This window comes from Pituophis catenifer, unplaced genomic scaffold (assembly GCF_029215685.1).
Source record: "Pituophis catenifer annectens isolate HBS135680 unplaced genomic scaffold, rPitCat1.0.hap2 SCAF_3, whole genome shotgun sequence".
NCBI classification, from domain to species: domain Eukaryota; kingdom Metazoa; phylum Chordata; class Lepidosauria; order Squamata; family Colubridae; genus Pituophis; species Pituophis catenifer.
This window is the reverse complement of record NW_027256883.1, coordinates 183,993,723-184,016,369: the sequence shown is the minus strand read 5'-3', so window position 1 is coordinate 184,016,369 and position 22,647 is coordinate 183,993,723. Positions and strand designations below refer to the sequence as shown.

General features: G+C 38.1%; 1 protein-coding gene across 4 annotated transcripts in view; it reads right to left on the bottom strand.

Annotated features, from left to right (window-relative positions):
- The window catches only part of RALY (RALY heterogeneous nuclear ribonucleoprotein), a 259,210-nt gene that overhangs the window by 178,784 nt on the left and 57,779 nt on the right, over positions 1-22,647 (bottom strand). The gene's annotated exons all lie outside the window — the stretch shown is intronic.

The following is a 22,647-nucleotide window of genomic DNA, read 5'->3' as shown; positions in this document are numbered from 1 at the left end:
AGAAACTTGAGGTGAGCTGCAAAGAGATTTCTGCTGACTATAAAAATAGGCATGTGTTTTCCAATCCAATTAGTTCTCTGGGGAGCAAACTCAATTTCCCCATGGAATTCAAAGAGAGCTTTCAACAATTTGCCTTGCATAATTTAATAGGGAAGAAGAAAAGTGAGGGACAAAGATTCAGCTAAGAGAAATGAAATTGCACTGATATGCTCAGATATGCTCAGATTCTTTAGGCGAAAGGAGTATTAGGTCTGTCTCCTTAAATTATTTATAAAAAAAACAACATAGGTAGGATATAAATACATTTCTTTGTTTAAATATATTCTAGTGAAGTGGTAAGATAGTAAAACTTTCAGTAGAATTTCATTCCACAATCAACCACATAGGTTGCATTCTGAGAATCTTAAGAGGCTATAAGCTGGAAACATGTTAATTGCAATAGCACTTAGACTTATATATCACTTCATAGTACTTTACAACATTCTCTGAGTGGTCTACAAATGTCAGCATATTGGTCCTCAGTTTATTGACCTCAGAAGGATGGAAGGCTGGGTCAACCTTGAGCTGGTCAGGATCGAACTCCAGGCAGTGAGCAGGGTTAGCCCACTATGCCACCAGGGCCCACTATGCCACCAAGAGCCCACTATACCACCGGGGCTCTTCATGTTAATGAATTGAGATTTATGGGACTAATTCCTCTTCAGAGAATCACCCACTAAGTTCCTAATCAAGGTACCTAATCATTTGGCTGAACTTGGAAAACTAAAGAGGTTAGTATTTGGATGGGAGGCCACAATGAAATATCAGAACTATAAATTAGATTGAAGAAAATTAAAAAAAATAATATAAAAGAAGACAATGTCAAACCAATATGTAATAATATGTAATATTACCAAGAAAACTACGTACATAAGTGTACTCGTAGAATTATCAGGAGTTTTCAGCTTGAAAGACACTTTTTATTGTCTCTAGTTCTCTTTTTTTTTTTTATTGAAAAAGTTTTAAAACAAACACAATTTCCCCACAACCCTCCCACCCAACCCCCCCTCTCCCTCCCCGACTTCCCAGAGCAGAACACAAGGTATTTCTATTGACTTTTAACAATAAACTAAATTGCTTAACCAATCATTAAACTAACACCCCCTAAAAAAAATTCTTAACCCCTCATAGATAAAATCCTGCTTCTTAGACATAAAACTTCTAGTATCACTTATAACGCTTATACAGATAAAAGAAATCATTCATAAGCTATTTGATATTTTTTGGTCTGATACTTATTTTGTATGTAATCAATCCATCTTCTCCAGTCCTGTATATACCTTTCTTGTGTGTAATCCTTCAAATATGCTGAAATTTTAGCCATTTCAGCTAAATTAGTTACTTTCAATATCCAGTCATCAATAGTAGGCAAAAAATCCTTCTTCCAATGCTGTGCTATCAACAATCTTGCTGCTGTTATCAAGTTCAAAATCAGTTTAGTCTCTGCAACTGTACAGTCCGTAGTTATACCCAATAAGAACAACTGTGGAGTAAATTTCAGTCTTTTTTTAAGAATATTCTGCATCACTCACCAAATCTTTATCCAAAATGCTTTGATTTTTCTACAAGTCCACCATATATGATAATAAGTTGCATCATCACAGTCACATCTCCAACATTTAGCTTGCACATTAGGATACATACATGATAATTTTTTGGGATAATTCTCTAGTTCTCAATGACAAAGAAATAGCTGGATCTGCAAGCTATGCCTTCAAAACTACAAATTTCAGATTTCCTTGGGAGAAGGGAAAGGCTGGTAAAACAGTCTAACTCTGGTAGATAACAGCTAGATTTGTAAGATGGAACGGGCAACGTTTGGTGGGCTATAGTGCTATCATATGAAGCTTGGGAAGCAGTTTGCAGGCTTCAGGGCTGGTTGGCCTGTACAGCAGATCAGCTAGGAAGCAACATTTGTTTGTTTTAACTGGATTCATACTCTACCTTTCAGCCAACAAATGATGTTCAAAGCAGCTTTGGAATGAATGCTAATTGCACATGCTATGATACTCTAATGTCTTCCCCTTTCACACTTTTTTTCAGTAGATAATACTTTTTTTTTCAATGAAGCCACCAAAATCCAATTTTCCTATTAGAAGAGTTCCAATTTCTCCAAACTCCACACGTGGAGGATGTATGGCTAAAGAATTGCTTTTAATTAGAAGAGCAACAAATTCAGCTCAGACAAGGATTTTTCAGCTCACTAAAGTGAATGGACACAGCGGGTGAATCTTATAGAGAGCTATCATAAATACAAAAAGCTACCTGCTAATTTTTTTTTATCGTGAAAGAGCCACAAAGAGAAGAGAGGTGAATCATACAGTACTTGTCCTACATTTAACACTGGAGGTAATTGGCTTCAGTCTATCTCCAGGCTTAATTGGCAACCTCATGTGAAGTTTTGAGTGACATTTTGAAATAAACAGGCCCAGTTTAGTAAGTAGACGTTTTATTCAGTCATGAAATTTCTTCAGAGTCTTTGGCTTTCATGTTCTTGGCCACCTTTGCCCCACTAATTCTAGAATCATAGGCAGGGTTCTGACATGAAGAGAAGGCTGACATTTCTGGTTGAGCAATTTCCTGTGGAATTTTCAATAGAGTCAGTTTGGCCCACGTTGTCTACTATGACATTAATGGTTGTTAAATATTCTTATCTGTTACATACAGTTCTGTTTCAATAAAGGTCAGTGGCTGTGTCCATGACAAGTCTTATTGTCGCTGTGCAGTAGAACTAATCCGTCACTCCATGGTTTATTTGGAGTCCTTCTTTTCCCCCTCATTAATTTCAGCTCAGCAGCTAGATTTTAAAAATGCAAAACATCTCAGCTGCTCAGATGGGTATTAGGATATGAAATTATTAGCTCAGCCAGCATTGGAAAGACGGTTAATATTGCCTGTGTGGCTTGAGCTGTAACACCTCATTAAGGGACTATGCAGCTGCACTTGGGGAAAAAAAGTATATACTTCTTTAATTAAAAACTTGGTGCTGTTGATGGGGAGGAAGGCTAAGATCTGTCTATGGAGTTTACACAAGGAACTCTGATGTCTACTGGTAATGGGAAAACATTAAGCTTGATTATTTTCACTTGTCATAAAACTTTTTTAAAAAATCAAATAATAATGCTCTTAAAGAACAATACCAAAGGAAGTGTCATAGCTACTGCAAAGCAGCAAGGCAACACATCTACAGTGCCTTCTTGGCAATAATAATAAACTAATGGCTCCAGAGATATAGCTCCTAGCATTCTTCTTTCCTATTGTAGTGAGTTTGGGAAAACAATTAGCTGCAAGTGCAAATTTTATAAGAACGGTGTGAAATGAGATCATACTGGATGCTGTTACTCAAAAATAATTCTTCTCAAGCACAATTCCTCAGCTATGATCCTTAGCTTTTTCGGAGAAACTATCATTTCTATGATTATTTGAACTCTAATCTCCTTGCCAGCTTCCTGCTGACTTTTGTCTCATCTGGGCTTATGGTCATTATGGTCATCTCATACAGCCCACTATTGAATCCAGACGATGTTCATGGATATTGACAACTTTATTACTTGAGTAATAAGAGCAATAAAGCTGACAATCCTCCTGGCATCTCATCCCAAAATCCCAGAGAACAACTCCCAGCAATAGAGAATAGTATAAATTCCTTTGAGACATTATAGACCAAACTTGGGGTCTCCCAGTTTACAAATCTAATTCAACTTTTGAGCATCCCAATTCAGCTTACTATATTTTTTCTCTCATTCATGCGCTCTTCCCATGCCTCTTACCTTTGTCACTTTTGTTTATGTGATAAGTGAGAAAGAGAATCACCTTATCAGAGTGGAACATGAAAGGTCAATTCTCCTTTGAAGGAATTACTGATCTTTTCCAATATAGATCTTTGTGTTTCTTTCACACTGTGGAGGGAAAACAAGACAGCCTACAGATTTTCCATTTAGTTTTGGTTCTGGCAATGTTACATGTTATCACCAGCATTTTGGGGTGTAGGACCCAATATCAAAGTTGTCTACATGTGAGACAGGGAGTATTTTCATTTAGTCTTCTTTCATTGGATTGAAATGTGCCTCCCCCCCTTTTTTTTTTACTCCTGCAGTGATCAGATGAGAATCTTCCTATAGTCATGTACAAGAACAGAATCACAAACATTCAGGAATTAAGTATATTTTATGAGTACATGGTAATATTTAGCAAATAAATATGTTTCTAGTTTTTTAACCATGGAATTGTGTTATTTGATTGTGTAGTATGTATAATATTGATGTCCTGGTATTGTTTAAGATATGTCCTATAAAGATTTGCTGGAGTAAAATGATCTAGAATTCAAGGGTTCAATGCACTTTGCTATTTTAAAACCAAGGACCTGCATTATATTCCTGTATTAAGCTGATGTGTGTTGGTGTAAGATTGTGTGACTGCATCCTCCTCTGGGATTGCTTCACAAAAGGTCACATTTCACACATGCTTATTGTTTTGCCTCCAGCAGCTCAGTAACACATTTGTACTTAATGTATCTGAAAGCAGATACATGTTGTTTATTTCAAAGAGATACACATTTATCTGATATTGATAGATCTTTTTAAGAAATGCACTGATTGACTACACAGCAGGCAGAAGCTTGAAAATAGCTATGATCTAGCTGAAGAAATGTCATGCATGAAGAGATGCAATCTGAACACATTGAAAAAGTTATGCAGCTCTTTAAAATTTGGCTGTATTTTCTATATAAATATATAGGAAGTCCTATGCTGGGTTAGGCAAGTGGCCTATCAAGCTCAACATTCAATTTATTAGAGAACTGTGCTCATTTCTCTTCTGCAAATTATGATTTAGGATATTGGATGAATATTTGACATTCATACTTAAGGTCCAACAGGATCATTTTTTATGTTCTGAATAACACTCTGGATTTGTTTGGGCATCTGATGTTAGATATTGACTAGGCTGATGTTTTCTAAAAATAAAGTAATGGCTTGTATTTGGCAGCATATTAAGTTTCATTTTAGTGAAGTCCAGCTATTACATTTGTGTTATACTCTTGTTTTAACTAAGAAGGAAACATTTCCTTCAAATAGATTATGATGATGCTGAAAACAAAGTTCTAGCCATTTAAAGGAATATATAAAAATATCCATTACTTTTAAAGGAATAAGATTCCCCTGTGGATTCTAAAGTTATAAATTACTTTATTTGTCACAAAGATCACATTTGCATAGATGTCTATTAACATCCCTCTCTCTCTATATATAAAAGCATTCCTATTGAAAGCAATGGTGATGCTTTGGATTCCCTGAGTTCAAGATCTTCAAAGGAGCTACCTTCTGGAGTACAATTCTGACCTGCAAAGAAAGAGAAAATGTCTGTCTTTAGATTTTGAAGATTGCTATAAAATTGGAGTATGGATGGAAAGGCCATTAAGCACTGTTAATCAAGAAAGTTGAATCTGGACTTGAAAAGATCCAAAGCCAAATTTATTCTCAGACACCGAAGCTCATTAGATGACTTTGGGCTAGTCCTTATTTCTCAACCTCATTTACTTCATAGAATTGCTATAAGGAAAAATTAAGAAAGAGGAATATGGATGCTAATTTTTTGCTCTTGGAAGATATTAACTGAAATAATGAATAAAAATAAGACCAATAAATCTAAAACTCAGAATCATGGACACTCTACATTCCATTTTTCTATACAGCTTAGCAACTAGCCTAAATTTGTAACTGAGTATATACCTGATGGAGATCCTAGCACTTCCAAGCTCTCTGATGGATTGATTTTCATCAAAGATATATTTTCTATAATGTGGTTGTCACATCTATATTTTTAGACGATGCGACCTACATTTAAAATGCTAAATGAATCCCTCAAAGAATTAATGGCTTTGATTTTAAAAAATGAAAAGAGAATGAGGCTAGCAGAAATAGACTTACATCCTTTCTGTCTGAATTCTATTGCTTCTCAAAAAACTTCTTCAAATTCCAAGGGCAGTAAAGAAAGGGAAGGGGTCATCCAAACTTGGACATCAAAACTTTGTAGTTGGGGGTGCTTTGATTACACACAATTGTCATTTAACAGAAGCTAGAATGCATATAAATTGGACTGATTCCTTTATCAGAACACTGTCAAACACAGCCTGTCTGAAAAGTGATGCTGGGGCCAGGATCACAGAGGAATACCTCTGCATTTAGGACAGGATACTGGTCTAACATTTGGCTAAATCTGAGACAGGTGCGCAGGGAGGCAAAAATATAGCAGTGAGCATCAGGCATATAAGAAGTATAAATTGAATAAAAATACGCATTTCTTTAGCCATAGATGTTCCAGGAAGTGTGAGTAAAAAGTTTTCGCACATGCTGTGCTCATGACTGATAGACTCTCACCAGCTGCACACAACAGGGATCAGATTTCCTTTTTCAAAGCAGGAGGACTTCCTTCTTGCCTTGACTCACCCAAATCCAATGACTTTTAATTATTTTTAGCCCCACGATAAAATGGAAGAATGTCCATGAAAATGAGAAGTGACAGTGGGTGAAAATCAATTATTCTGGATGATTTACCTTACCAAGAGTACTGGTCTGAAGCATCCTGAAATAGTTTGATTACTTAGCAATGGCTCCTTTGACCTGACTGATATGTTCCCTTTTTAAAATGGTACAGTGTTAAAATAATGTAACAGAAGATTCAGCAACCTGGAGGCTCCAAATATTTCAAATTGCACCTCAAATAATCCTTTATCATAGCCAATGCTGGCTGATGATGGGATATAAACATCCAGAAGGCTCCTACAATTATGTAGCATGATGTTTTGTTTTGTTTTTTAATTTGATTTATATGCCGCCCTTCTCCGGAGACTCAGGGCGGCTTACAGTGCGTTAAGCAATAGCCTTCATACTTTTGTATATTTATACAAAGTCAGCTTATTGCCCCCACAAACTGGGTCCTCATTTAACCTACCTTAGAAAGGATGGAAGGCTGAGTCAACCTTGAGCCTTGGAGAGATTCGAACCAGCAGTAAATTGCAGGTAGCTGTGTTAATAACAGGGTGCTTTAAACCACTGTAGTACCAAGGCTCTTAGATGAATAGAAATTGCTATTCTAAGGCCACTCTGTGAGCTTTCCTCTTGTACCTCGGTTGGGAGGAAAATATGTTGGTATAAACTGAGATGCCATCACTAATTAACAGGATTCTCTGCCATCCTTCAGCCAATCACCCAAACTCATCCATCAGCAAAGAAAACATTGACCAAACACTTTTATGGATTTGCAGTAGGATGGGGTTGGGAAATTCTACTATCTTCCCAAGATGCAGAAATCATGGATCAAGATAGAGTTTTTCTGTGCAATCTTTTTAGAAAGTCCAAGACTATAGTTCTCTTGGTCTTATGGAATAAGATATCTAAGTGAAAGATTGGTGGCTCTTTCTATTGTAAATCTTCCACTTCAGTCAAGATTTATTTAGGAAACAGAGGATTCAAAACAATTAAACACATGTATTTTTAAACAAAGCACCATCAGCTCTTCAGAGGCCAATTCCTCCCAGAGGTTGAGCATTTTCCTTTTTGTTGAAAATGAGTTTAGATTTCTGGGTAGTTGATCCTGAATAAGATATAAATCTACATATTGCAACAGAACATGGTGGTGAATCAAACATTTCAGTTGCTGAAGAGACACTGATCCGTACTTCTGAGCAATGTCCTGAATGCCTTTTTCTCTTGTTTATCCCTTCCTTTGCCTTATCTAGAGGAACGCGGTGGCTCAGTGGCTAAGAGGCTGAGCTTGTCGATCGAAAGGTTGACAGTTCAGCGGTTCGAATCCCTAGTGCCACATAATGGGGTGAACTGAGGTCCTGTTACCTATCCCAGCTTCTGCCAACCTAGCAGTTCAAAAGCACGTAAAAAATGCAAGTAGAAAAATAGGGACTACCTTTGGTGGGAAGGTAACAGCATTCTGTGCGCCTTTGGCATTTAGTCATGCCGGCCACATGACCACAGAGACGTCTTTGGACAGCCTTGGCTCTTTGGCTTTGAAACAGAGATGAGCGCCGCCTCCTAGAGTCAGGAATGACTAGCACATATGTGCAAGGGGAACTTTTACCTTTACTTGCCTTACCTGGCCAGCTCCTCTTCTCCTAGTAACAACATTTCACTAGGCTATTTTTTTAAGGGGTGGGGGGTGGGGGATTCCATGTATGTTCAGCTACACTTTCAACCTCAACCCATTCCTGAAAGAAATTGTTCCTTACCATTCTATTGCCACTTAGCTGCTTTAAGAGCAGCAGCCCTGCCTCTCTGTTACTGTACTTTACTTTTTTGAAAACTGACTGATTCCAATTATCCTTGGTTGAAGTCAAGGTCAAATTGAGACTGGAGCCTTTAAAAAGAGTGCAGAGAAGAGCAACAAAGATGATAAGGGGACTGGAAGCTGAAACGTGAAGAACGGTTGAAAGAATTGGGTATGTCTAGTTTAATGAAAAGAAGGACAAGGGGTGACATGACAGCAGTGTTCCAATATCTAAGGGACTGCCACAAATATCAATCTATTTTCCAAAGCACTTGAAGACAGGACAAGAAACATTGGATGGAAACTAATCAAGGAGAGAACCAGCTTAGAACTAAGGAGATATTCCCTGACAATTACAACAGTTATTCAGTGGAACGGAATAACTTGCCTCCAGAAGATGTGGTGCTCCAACACTGAAGGTTTTTAAGAAGAGATTGGACAACCATTTATTTGAAATGGTATAGAATTTCCTGTTTCAGCAGCGAGTTGATCTGGAAGATCTCCAAGGCCCCTTTCAACTCTGTTATTCTGTATTCTAAAACCCAGAGTGCCCCCAATCAGTATTACACTGTAATTTGTTAATTTAATTCAGCAGAGGTTCCATTATCTTCTCAAACCTCCAGCAAATGTATTACTTTCTTTAATAACTCTTGAGATCTGAATTTATTGTTTGCATACTAAGGAATATACAGACAGCACGAGACATTTTAATTAAAATATGCTCACAGAACTAGAAAAAATGGTAGCATATAGCAAATGTTTATAACCTAGTTTCAGAAATCAGAGAGTTGTTGGGAATCAGATGGTATACAAATCTAAGTAATAACACAATTCTTGAGACTCTTAGTTACCAATTGAAAGATTGTGCAAGCTTCTCGATTTGTTGGGCATACAGTAAGTAGACTACCAGCAAATCTTAGATTGCAAAATCAAAAAGAAAAAAAAAAATCTGAAATCGCATACAAATTACTGCCAGAGAAATAAAATCAGCATGACTATATAGTTGTTGAAATAAGCTAAACTTCAAGATGATTTTATCTTTAATGATCATAAGACTGCAAGAACAGCCCTGCTGGACTACAGATTTATTTATTTTAGCTTTTTGTTTCTACAACAATCATTCAAATGCCCACTGTAAAATTAGCATACAGACCATAGCCCTTTCTGCTAAACAAGTACCTACATATATATTCCTTATATGATTTTCCCTTTCTTCCATGGGCTCCTTCCTTCTTTCCTCCCTCCCTCCCTCCCTCCCTCCCTCCTTCCCTCCCTTCCTTCTCTCACCCATCTTACTTAAGTGACTCTGGGCAGTTTACAACATAATTTCCTTCTTTTCCCATTCCAAAATACATGTTACCCCATCAATCATCACAAGCCCAAACCACAAGATCTTGACCCAATCTGAACAAATTGGGGAAATTAATGATACAAAATCAATTGTCTAACATCATTTCTACTATTCTTTACTATGCTATTGTTTTAATACAGCTGAGCAACATTTTGTCAGTTGCTGATGGGAAAGTGCATAACATAGCAATCTGAAATTAGTCTAAAGGGGCTGACTGAAATACAGTTGTAGGTTTTCAGAATGACACACACTGCATGTCTTGGATTGCATAGGATTAGTGTGAAGGCCAACTATGTTTAACAGGTAAGCTCTTCAAAGCCAATGCTGTATGTAGGATAATAGTTATTCTGTCTAGGCATTATACAAACAGCTATTGGTTTCATCACTCCTGATGTGTATATTGTAGATATTCTTGCTTCCCAGTTTTTATTGCTGTGCTTAATTCTTTACAGATACTTTAAATAAACTAGGATTACTAGCCCCATACATATCTACCCTGCAAGCCCAGCATTAATTCAGGGGCAATTTTGGCATAGGTACCATAATGCTTGTCACTACAACTCATCATCTCTATAAAAAAGTATGTATAGTTAGATATGTATACACTAATACATACATGCACTGCACATATTCTACAATAACTAATTGATAATGATATTAATTGCCAAGTAATTGATATGGGTATTCAAAGGTTTTTTTTTCTTAGACTATCAAATCTTTAACTGCCTATCCACACAACTGAAAAAGAAGTCTATTGCAGTGAATATCTTTAAATCAGATGGAAAAATATCTGAATAGCTAGCTATCTTCAAAAAGCCCTGGGATGGAAGTACAGCCAACTAACCCAGTTAGGATTGTTTAACTGTTTGCTGATCCTGATAGCATTTCTAGGGGCACAGTAGTCCCAATGAAGTGAGCAGTGTAGCCCCTTCTTTTTTGCTTAGGGTAACGGATACAAAGCACCAGCTTGCTTGAGTTTTTGCCTGAAGGAACTACCTTGAACTGGGAAAAAATGGACTCGATTACATAGGGAAAAGGAGATAGGTTACAGTTTATCATATCACAAGCTTCACAGCTATCATATTTGGTTATCAAAGAATCATTTCATTTAAAAATGGAATTGTACCCCTGCCTTCTTGGATTGCTAGGAGTGTGATATAAACCTATCCAGACATTCCAAGCCATATACAACTTGTACAACAGAGAGCAAATCCATCTGAGGCATTTTCTGTCTTTGTTCTGGATTCTTTCCAAATAATTCAGAAGCCATCAGGCTTTCTTTTAGCTCTAAACTTAGGCTGTGCTGAGTCAATGCCAACAGTGTGACATTCCATACACAGATAATGGATGGCGCTGAAACAAATATTTGCTCGATCCTTTTTTTAAAGAAAGGATACCAGGAGACAGAGGCGTCCCAATGCTGACTGTACATGTATGCTGTCTATCCTTGAAAATTTAAATGTTTAAAACACCCCCCTCCAATTTAATGAAATTAACAATTACATTGTTAATTGTTAGTTGAATATTTTTTTGATAATAGAATTGGTTAAGCATTCATATATATCATCTGAAAAATTTCCACATAAGGGAGCTGAGACTCAAAACTCATGTCTCACATATGTCCAGACAGCGTATTTCCTCTTTAGACATTACTAAAAAGATGTGACCAATGTGCAAAGAGTCTAGTTTTTTTCTGTCATGATGGTACACCTCAATTGAACTTTACAATCCTTTTGGAGCCTGAGCATTAAAAATGAGATTAAACAAGGTAGATACAGTAGCTTTGTACTATGGAAAGACAAACGGTACAAGTATTTCTCTGTTATGTTTTCTCTTGCTTCTGATAGACAGTAATTGCTAAAAGCAAAGTCATATATCTTATAGCAGTAGAATGAAGTGATTGTGGAAGAGAAGAAAACACTGGCATCACTCCTTATACTACAGTCATTCCCACTTACAATTTAAATATGGAATGGATAACCATTGAAAGGCTAATTTGAAGTCAGATTTCAAGGCATATATAAAAAGATCCAATGTGTTTAGATCTGTAAGAAATGATGCCTATAGAGAGGGAGCTTCACTGCTTGGCTTGTACTAAAATATTTTTGAACTTTTAGAATGCCTACAGAAGGCTCATTTTCTTTTAAGATTTAGAACTCGGAGACTTACAACCTGACTTGGATAAAGCGAGAGAAAGAATATTTAACTGCCTTTGATATGCATTTTATAGAAAGTTTAAAGATGGAGTATGGCTTTATGATTTTGTTAATGTGCTATCAATTTTCCTGAGAGTTATGAATCATATTTCTTCAAAACATAAACAAATGTGCTTTTTCAAAGGCAACTGGACCTTGTTTTTTCTTGAAGTCGTTTCGTGTCTCATCCAAGAATCTTCTTTAGTTTTCCTTCAACCCATTGTTTGCTATGGAATGGTTTTGCTGAAAATGCGAAGTGTCCATTTTCAGCAAAGCTGTCCTAAAACAGTCATGTGATTCCAGGATGTTGCAAAGAGTTCTGAAGAAGCTTCTTGGATGAGGAGAAAAACATCTTGAAGGAAAAACAAAGACCAGTTGTCTTTGAAAAAGCACCTTTGGGACAACCATGACCTGGATGACTGAGAATCTCCATAGACATCCACAACATATTATACTTTTATTCAATATCTTTATTAGAATGAATATTAGTTTATTACAAAGTTTCTGTAATATCTACTAAGCTGGTCTAAGCTGTGCTTGAACAATGCTGCCAACAGCTTGTTTGCTAAATTAGAGAAATGTGTTATTGATTTTCCTTCTTTTGGATTATCTGAGTACCACATCTTTTCTGAGGGCATCCAAAGTAGAATGTACTTATTCCTAGTAACCCATCCCACCAAATTATCAAGGGGGTGAAATGGTTCTTGGGCTTTGCAGCTTTACTGACAGCTTTGCAGCTCGCACAAAACCTTTAACTTGTTTACTAAGAAAGGAGAGTGGGATTCCAATGCTCAACAAAACTTTCACTTTCACTCTTTTTTTTTAGGGGTTTTTCTACAAAAAGAAAAAGATGTTTCTACAAAAAGACCTTGACTATCTGTCAGAATGGTCAAACAATTGGCAACTCCAAATCTCAACCAACAAATGCTCTGTTTTACACATTGGAAAAAAAAATCAAAACACAAAACACAAGCTGGGCAGATATTACCTCGTAGATGACCCTCACTCTGTCAAGGACCTTGGAGTACTCATCTCAAACGATCAAAGTGCCAGAGCTCACTGTAACAGCATTGCCAAAAAAGCATTAAAAGTTGTTAACCTAATTTTGTGTAGCTTCTTCTCCGGTAATACTGAACTGCAAACTAGGGCATACAAAATTGTTGTTAGACCAATTCTTGAATACAGCTCATCTGTCTGGAACCCACACTGCATATCGGACATTAATACAATCGAATGAGTCCAGAGATATTTCATGAGAAGAGTCCTCCACTCCTCTGCTCACAACAGAATACCTTATGCCACTAGACTTGAAATTTTGGGCTTAGACAATTTAGAACTTTGCTGCCTTTGGTCCGACCTAAGTGTAGTACATAAAATTATCTGCTACAATGTCCTACCTGTCAATGAATACTTCAGCTTCAACCACAACAATACACAAGCACCAGAGGTGGGTTTCAGCAGGTTCTGACCAGTTCTGGAGAACCGGAAATGGAAATTTTGAGTAGTTCCGAGAACCGGTAGCAAAAATTCTGACTGGCCCTGCCCCCATCTATTCTCTGCCTCCCAAGTCCCAGCTGATCGGGAGGAAATGGGGATTTTGCAGTAACCTTCCCCTGGAGTGGGGTGGGAATGGAGATTTTACAGTATCTTTTCCCTGCCACACCCACCAAGCCACACCACGCCCACCAAGCCACGCCCACAGAACCGGTAGTAAAAATTTTTGTAACCCATCACTGATAAGCACATAATAGATACAAACCTATGGTAAACTGCGCCAAACTTGATTGCACAAATACGACTCCAGTAACAGAGTTGTTAATGCCTGGAATGTATTACCTGACTCTGTGGTTTCTTCTCCAAATTCTCCAAACTTTAATCTTAGACTGTCTACTGTCAACCTCACCCCATTCCTAAGAGGTCTTTAAGGGCATGCATAAGCACACCAGCGTGCCTACCATCCCTGTCCTAATGTTCCCTTTTATTCATATCCATTTCATGTATTCATAATTATGTTTATACATATATCTATTATCTAATACATGCTTGATGAAATAAATAAATAAATAAATAAATAAATAAATAAATAAATAAATAAATAAATAAATAAATAAAATAAAATAAAGACTTTCACTCAAGTCTTTTTTTTTTAAGGGTTTTATTTTTGCCTGGTACCTTTTTAAATAGATGGTTGCTACAGGCAGAACACCCCCACCCCAAAGAAAACCCCCACATGACTTGGCAACTTTTTAATACTGCTAAAATTTTATGCAAAGAACTTCACATCCTTCTGAAGACCAAGAATGTGGAACATCAATAAACTCACAGATTCACACAGTGCAAAACCAAGCGGACACAATTTTCCCGTTTTACTTTCTACGCCACCTATATTCCAAGCTTGCACAACATGGAAGCTTATATTCTTCCATGCAATGTCGAATATATTGCCACTTCTCTACTCTCTGTCTTGCAACCTGAGAACTTCTTCCCACATATTGATATCAGGCTCAGTCACACTCCTCAGATTGCCAAGAATAATGGTGGCTGAAATTTGTATGTGTGACCTGAGAAGTCCTCCCCTTTTTCTTAGAAATTGAGAGAATTGTACTATTGTGGCTTATTATGCACTCTCCTTTGCTACAGCGATTTTTTATGGTTCTAAAATAATAGCTGTCCAGTTGGAGATTAGCAATAGCAATAGCAATAGCTATTGCACTAAGTGCTATAGCACTTAGACTTATATACCGCTTCACAGTACTTTACAGCCCTCTTTAAGCAGAGTCAGCATATTTCCCCCAACAATCTGGGTCCTCATTTTACCCACCTCGGAAGGATGGAAGGCTGAATCAGCCTTGAGCCTGTGAGATTTGAACTGCCAAATTGCAGGCAGCTGGCAGCTAGCAGAAGTAGCCTGCAGTATGGCACTCTAACCACTATGCCACCGTGGCTCAACATTAGGGTTAGATTTGAGGTTAGCATCCACTTTCTGTTCTAGAACTCTTGGTGGCTTTGTGTCTGGATAGGTGCCTTGTCACATGTATTGGCACGCCAAGTCTTTAACCTTTAAGCCAGCTGAACTATTCCATCCCCATGAAGGCTGCTTTAGGACATGATTTCCCATGGATTTTATTACTGACCTGCCTTGACACCTGTCAAGGGCCTGGATACCAACTGGCCATTGTCAACCTTTATTTCTTTAGGAATATCCGGCGGTACAAGAAGTCTTCCAGGAATAACTTCATTTTGCTCAGGCTTTGTACAGGCTTTGTACTATCATCAACAGGAAGTCCACCTCCCAACTGTTGTTGGGGATCAAATTAGGCTCACTACCAAATTTATTGCATCATTTATTTATCTACAACTTCTACAAGAGGTTACAATAAATAAATGTTATTTTCCCCATTCTTGCCTAATTCCTGAACACACTCATGCTGTTGGCAGTCCTTTGATCGCAGAGGGGAGGAGGGATGATTTTGAGGTAGAATGTATAGTGCATTCTTAGTGCAGGAATACCTGATTCACTGGAGCAGTTTTTCTCAACTTTAATAGTTTTATTGCTGGTTGAGGAATTTTGGAATTTTAAAGTCCAGACATCTTAAAGTTACCAAGGTTAAGAAACACTGCATTAGAGAGTCAATTTAGACACAAATCCTCTGAAGCAGCAAACCACATCCATGTGCCACACCTTCTTTGATAGTTCACTTTGTGGTACCCATACCAATTCAGGTATCTTCGCTAGCCCCAGCATCATCTTTCCAATTTGGTAGCAATATAAATTTAATAATAGCAATAGCATTTAGACCTATATACCACTTCACAATGCTTTACAGCCCTCTCTAAGCAGTTTCCAGAGTCAGCATATCGCCCCCAACAATCTAGGTCCTCATTTTACTGACGTCAGAAGGATGGAAGGCTGAATCAATCTTAAACTGGTCAGAATCAAACTGCCAAACTGTTGGTAGTTGGCAGTCAGCAGATTTAGCCTGCAGTACTGAACTCTAATCACTGTGCCACCATGGCTCTGATCTATATCTATAAATAATAAAATTGATATTGTCAGCTCTAGTAGGAGTCAGATTTGGAGAATTCCGGTAACGATGATCATAGCATTCTCAACAGGGAACAAGAATCCCTTAAACACAACTGCAAGAAAATGGGCAAATGTGTAAATCTATAACAACGAATGAAAATTTCTCTCTTGGAAAGTTTTGTAATTATTCAAATTCCATACTCGTCCCCCATCAGCTGTTTGCTGTCAGTACATTTTAGACCCATTTCCTTTTATATTGCCCTTTTCCTCTTGAACAGGATGGGTTCTGGACTATGGAAGCTGTATAGGAATCGACCATGTTTTGTGCTCTGTACTGTCTCATCTCCGGTAGTGATACAATTTTATTCACCCTACTTTACCAAGGTTAGAGAAGGAGAAAAGGTGGAAAATCATTTTTAACCTTTATAATAGTATAAATAGGGCTTGCATTTAATACATAGCAGGCACTGAAATTCTTCAAAAACATCATCATTATGTTTTGCAGTAAACATATCTCAGGACCCTTGCTTGCTAAGTTCTAAGATTTGCTGAGGGAAATCTGACAGGGTGTCAAGAAAAAGAATTAATACCCCTGCCCTCTTTTGACTTTGGCTCTACTGACAGTTCTCTGACTGATTACCCTAGACAAATTACCATTGACAGAAAAAAGTTTGCTCTCTCGTGTATATAGATACAGAACCACCACCCTCAGATAAATAATAAGCAAACATGTCCTCAAATTTGACATTTTTGACATGTTCAAATTTGAATACTAATTAGTTCTTTGTTGGGTATCTACCACTGAGTTCAAATAAAAAGTGTAAAATTACAAGACTCTTTAAATAAAGCCCTTGGGATCAGTAATGAAATTTGTCCACGTCTTTTTTCTAAGGAGCACCTGTTCTGCTGTGTTTAATAAGATTGAATATCACGAGCTGCTTACCAGCAGGTGTTGGGAAAATAACAACTGTGCCAGGGAACAGACTGCTTTGTGCTTAGTGTTGTGAGAAAAAAAAACCCTATCCAAAACATCAGTGTTTCTCAAGGCAGGAGCTTGTATTTCAAGAAAATCATTGTCACCTCTTCCCAGTTTCCTACTAGCTGTTTTGAACCCATTGGCTACAAAGCAAGAGTTTAATTTGAAAGATAAAAAATAATTTGTTCCTTCTTGACTATTATCCATATGTGCTACACTTACGGAATTTTATGGATAGAAGAGAAGATTTGTAGCTCAGGGTTTACGGAGTCCTTGGTGGTCTCTGAGTTGGATTCTTTTCTTGCAGATGTTTCATTACCAAACTGTAATGTCATCATAACTAGCTCTGATGATGTTACATAGTTTGGTAATGAAATGTCTGCAAGAAAACAACTAAGCTCATACTGAATTTTGTCTGAGAAAGTTATGCTTTCTATCTTTCCAATTATCTACTCAACCAAGGGTCATCAATCACAAAGCAGGCTTAATTATTTGCTTACATTTTATATCAATAGAAGAGAATATTTGTAGCTCAGGTTGATCTTTAGGGGCCTTGGGGCTATTTGAGCTTGATTGTATTCTTTGCAAACATTTCATTATCGCATGATGTTACCTAGTTGGGTAATAAAACAGCTGCAAGAATACAATCAAGCTCAGAGAACATTAAGGACCTGACCCTGATTATCAGCAATAAATCATCTGAATGATTTGTTAAATAAATGGGATACATCTATCTATACATACATATATACATCAGAATATAATAAGGCAAACACAATCTTTAAAACAAGTTAAAATATCCACACATAAAAAACAGCCATAATTTCTAAGAACATGAAGAGTTTATGCTAGTTAGCTCAGTGGACCCCAACCTTTATGGCTAAGTGGCCTGGAAGGTGGGGTGGGGAGTGGGGGTTGGTGGGGGGGGGGAGAGGGGAACTATCCTGTGCATGTGTGCTGGCCCGCTGCTCATACTATAGCTGCTAATAGGGGCCAGAATTGGTCTGCCATACCAAGCTCTGAACTGCAAAAAACCAGATGACTGCTTGTCAAGACACAGAAAACATTGACTTTTTGCAGTGTGGTCAGGTATTGGTCAGGGTCAGGGCTCAGAGACTGCTAGCCTGATGGAGCAGCATCAGCGGGGGTTGATTGGATGAAACAGGCTGAGGCTGAGTGAGGTGAGCCACAAACTGCAATAAGTTGGCCAGGAGGCTCCAGGTGAGGCAAGAGCAGCTGCTGCCTGTTAGCAATGAGTGGGAGGTGAAGTCCACACCTCCTCCTGATCCAAGGATACATAGAGCAGTAGAGTCAGGCACAATGCTGGTCAGCTAGACTACTCATGAGAACGCAATCTCACCTCTCATGAAGGGCTGTACCAGAATTGCCTTCTTAACCTCACCCTGAGGACTTGTGTGTTGCTGGAGCAAAGTGCCCAGTTCTGTGCCTTGTATGCTTATGCCATGTATCCTGCCTGTTTGACTACTGGAATACTTTCCTGTTTTTGTGTGTGCCCATTGGTCTTGGTTACCCAATGACTCTTGTTGTACAGAGCTTGGAACCCAGACCTGTGCAACAGGGGGCTTTCAGAGGACCTGTTGGGGCGGGGGGGGGGGGGTTGAGCTGTAGAACCCTTGCCATACTTGTGTGTGTCTGTGTCTGTGATGAGTGGGGCAGCACAGGGTGATAGTGCCCTTTGCGTAGGGAATATAATTTAAAATTATTACCATCAAAGTGCAAATTAGAACTGTAGGCACTATTCATGTTCCTCTCTTCTATACATTTGGTTTATGGAAGTAGAAATTCTACTTGTACAAAGCTGCATATACAGGTAGTCCTTGACTTACAACAGTTCATTTAGTGACAGTTTGAAGTAACAATGGCACTGAAAAAAGTGAAAACCAGATCAAATGGGCTGGATTGGGAACTTGAAGAAACATTCTGAACAGATGCAAAGGGAAATCTCTTCTGTATTGTCAAGAAAACTATATGGATATATCCATGTAGCCATCAAGAGTTGTGCATTTAAAGGGACTTTATGAACCATCCATATACTCATCAGCAATCAAACTGAAGGATTTTTTTATACCTCTTTTATAATATAATTAAGTTTCATAAGTATAAATTACATTTCATTTTTGTTCTTGCTTCAGCAATTACCTTCTTCTGACCCTTTGAATATGGCTTTTCAAAGTGATGATCTTTTGAGGTATAGGATGGAATCTCTATATTATAAGGAATGTATTGAGATTTCAATTTGCATGCAAACTTGTGTCCTCTTTAAGGACAGTCTTTGATGCAAGATCTAAAATGCGTTAAAAGTATAAACCAAAGAGTGCACAGCCATAGCAACCCTGAACCACTGAGATTCCAGACACATAGGAGAAAATTTGTTAGTATTAGGCCTGGTACAGACTAGTTTCCCTCATTAATTACTTGAGAATTGCTTTTTCTCAAAAGTTACACAAAATGCTCTAATATATGAGGTTGCCATGAATAAAAGGACAGACTTTCCATATTAGGGATTAAGGGTTTAACATCATCATCAATTTAGCTCCTGTACTGTCTGCTTAAAGAGCATTCTAGAAATGCAGAGATAACACTATGATTTGTGGCATCTGCTAGCACAGCTATTGGAACCCATTCAAAGCACGAGTGCTTTATATAACAGATTTTCAGACACAGCCATATCATTCTTTCTACCTGGGTAGTTCTAAGTACTATAAATCTATTTGCTGTATATGAGAGATTGGAGAAGGATCTCTGATCCTTCAACACCACTGTTTTCAAAACCAATAGGCCCGGATGGCAAACATCTGGATGACCACTTGTTGATAATCAAGAGTTACAGTTAGAAGTATCATCTATACCTCTTCCTACAATATAGTAAATGTCCAGATTTATGCAACTCATGTAGGACAAACCGTGAGCACCACCAAATCATAATTCTTGGGATATACAAAGCTGCAATATATATTACAGAGGAGGATCTTTTATTTAAAGGGCCATTACTCCATATTTGATTGAAAAGAACTACCTGCAACTCCATGGTAGATTTCATGCTTTGAGGGGGGGGGGGGAGCCAGAATTTTCATACAATAGATAGGAAAGATCCTACCCCTTTTGGTCAAAAGGTCATTCTAATTTGTTGGGCTGAGATCTATCATATTTCACTTTTTTCTCTCCCTGCCAATCACTTGGGAATCTTGCTATTCATTTTCTGGTTCTTCCAAATGAGAAAATTATGAATAATATAATTTTGACCTCAGTTCTGCTAGAACTTTCTCAAAGCCAGACCAATGATTTTAATTAATTAATTAATTAATTAATTAATTAATTAATTAAATTAAATTTAAAAAAATATTGGCTGCCTATCTTACCCCAGGGTAACTCTGGGTGGCTTACAATATTAAAAAGATAAAAGTATGCAACACCGATAAACAATACAAATAAAATACTACAAAAAAATATAAATACTCAACCCTAACTAAAAGATGGCAAGGGAGGGAGTAGGATGAGCAGAGAGGAGAGGTGGGATCTGTTATTAATCTAGCAACCATCCCCAATGTGAACCTTCCCCCATTGGAGCCAATTATATATTTACTGGAGTCCAAGTTCTTCTTTCCAACTATATTTTGTTCAGTGGTTGCACACTAAAGATTAACATGCCTGATGTATAACTCTTGAAGTCTATTTTGGGAGGTTTGTCTAACATCAACAAAAGCAAAAGCAGGAAATAACCAGCTTAAGCATCATCAGGCAGCAGAAGGGGAACTAATACCAGTACAGCATCGCGAGCCAGATAGCTTGTCGCTTGTTTACTAACCAAGAAATGGTTTATTGATTCTTCCTATCAGCAGTGATACAGTACCCATTTTTAAAAGCACTCTAGCCACAGTCTGACCAGGAGGAAATTGTTCGTTATAGCAGGACACAAACTATGCACCATGAAACAGATTCTGTAGTCTGTGATGGGAACTGATTTACTACCATGCCTGAGTGACACTTTCTATTACTATGGGAGGGAGATTTTTTTTCCCCCTTCCCATTTGGGCAACATTGTTTGCTTTAAAGTTCCTCCTGTTGAAATTGGGTGGCTTTCCATTTCCTTTGCCCATCACTTTTCATTTAAACAGGTGAACTCATAAAACTTAGCTGTGTGATGCTTAGAGAGGTGTTCCCCAGTTGTTGTTGTTTTTAAGAAAAAAAACCCATTTAGAGTTCTTTTTTTTAAAAAAAATCCCATTTAGCTAAAACCTAAATATAGGATGGAATTTCAAGATTCCCCTACAGAGTTCAAGCTGAAAGCTGTTTTCAAGGAGCAAAGTTCAATCTGCATTAATTTATATTGTTTTTCTTCAGTTTTAAATACTTGAGTTATGACCAAAGTTGAACCCATAATTTTAACACAATTGTTAAGTGAATCTGGCTTCCCCATTGACTTCGCTTGTCCGAAGGTCGCAAGAAGTGATCGCATGACCCTGGGAGATGGCAACCGTCATAAATATGAGTCAGTTGCCAGGCATCTGAATTTTGATCACATGACTTTGGGGGTGCTACAACAGTTGTAACTGTGAAAAACAGTCATAAGTCACTTTTTTCAGTGCCTTTATAACTTTGAATGGTCAGCAAATGAACTGCTGTAAATCAAGGAATATAATATGTGTAATTATTATAATAGCCACTAACTCAGAGACAGAAAAAAATTGTATCTAAAGGATAGTATAAAATTTATATTTGCATTTATTATGTCTAAAGCAAATTTAGAAGTACTTAGTTTAATTAAACTATAAATGCTATGATTTTTGCAAACAGTGGGAACACGGAGATGTGTGTCAGCCCTGGAGGCCATCTTTTTCTTTGGATCTCCAGGGCTGCCACACTTAGTGCTGTTAGAAAATGGGAGGGGAGTTGCATGGAGTTGGTGGAGATATAGAGCCATAAGAAGTCCACTGGGTGCAATATTTCCAGCGATTTAACTTTGAACTAAAGTACATCCTGGGGGGGGGGATCTGCTAGCTGATGCACTGTCAAGAAAACCACAATTTGATAGCCCTAGGGAAGAAGTCATCCATGCCATCATACCCACCTCACAACAAGTGGCGCAAGTCACCACCAGGGGCCAGACCAGACTCCCAGCTGACATGAGGGGGGGGGTCTGATAGCGGCACTAAAAATGGTGCTCCCAGCAGACCAATGGTTTAACGACAACCAGGACACTTTAACCATGAGAGAGGAGATGGTTTGGAAGGGATCTAAATTATATATCCCCACCAGCTTGAGGCTACAAGTCTTGCAGCATAGCCACGACTCATGACTAGCTGGTCACTTTGGCTTCCTCAAAACCCTCCACTTAGCCCGAAGGCAGTTCTGGTGGCCAAAGATTAAAACTGATGTGGAGGACTATGTAAAAATTTGTGCCACCTGCACCACCATGAAAATGAGACCAGGAAAACCTCCTGGACTTCTCCAACAAGTGGCTAACCCCAGCTGGCCCTGGGAAGAGATCACCATGGATTTTATCATGGAACTCCCAGAGAGTGGGGGGGGGAATACAGTCATCTGGACTGTAATTGACTTGTTTTCTAAGCAAGCCCACTTCACTGCCTGCTCGGGTTTACCCTCAGCCAAGAAGCTGGCAAAAATGTTCATCAAACAAGGCCCCGCTGGGTGATTTTAGACAGAGACATCCAGTTCACCACCAAGTTTTGGAGAGAGTTCCTGAAGTCCATTGGATTGACTCAGGGATTTAGCTCAGCTTTTCATCTGAGTATGAACAGAG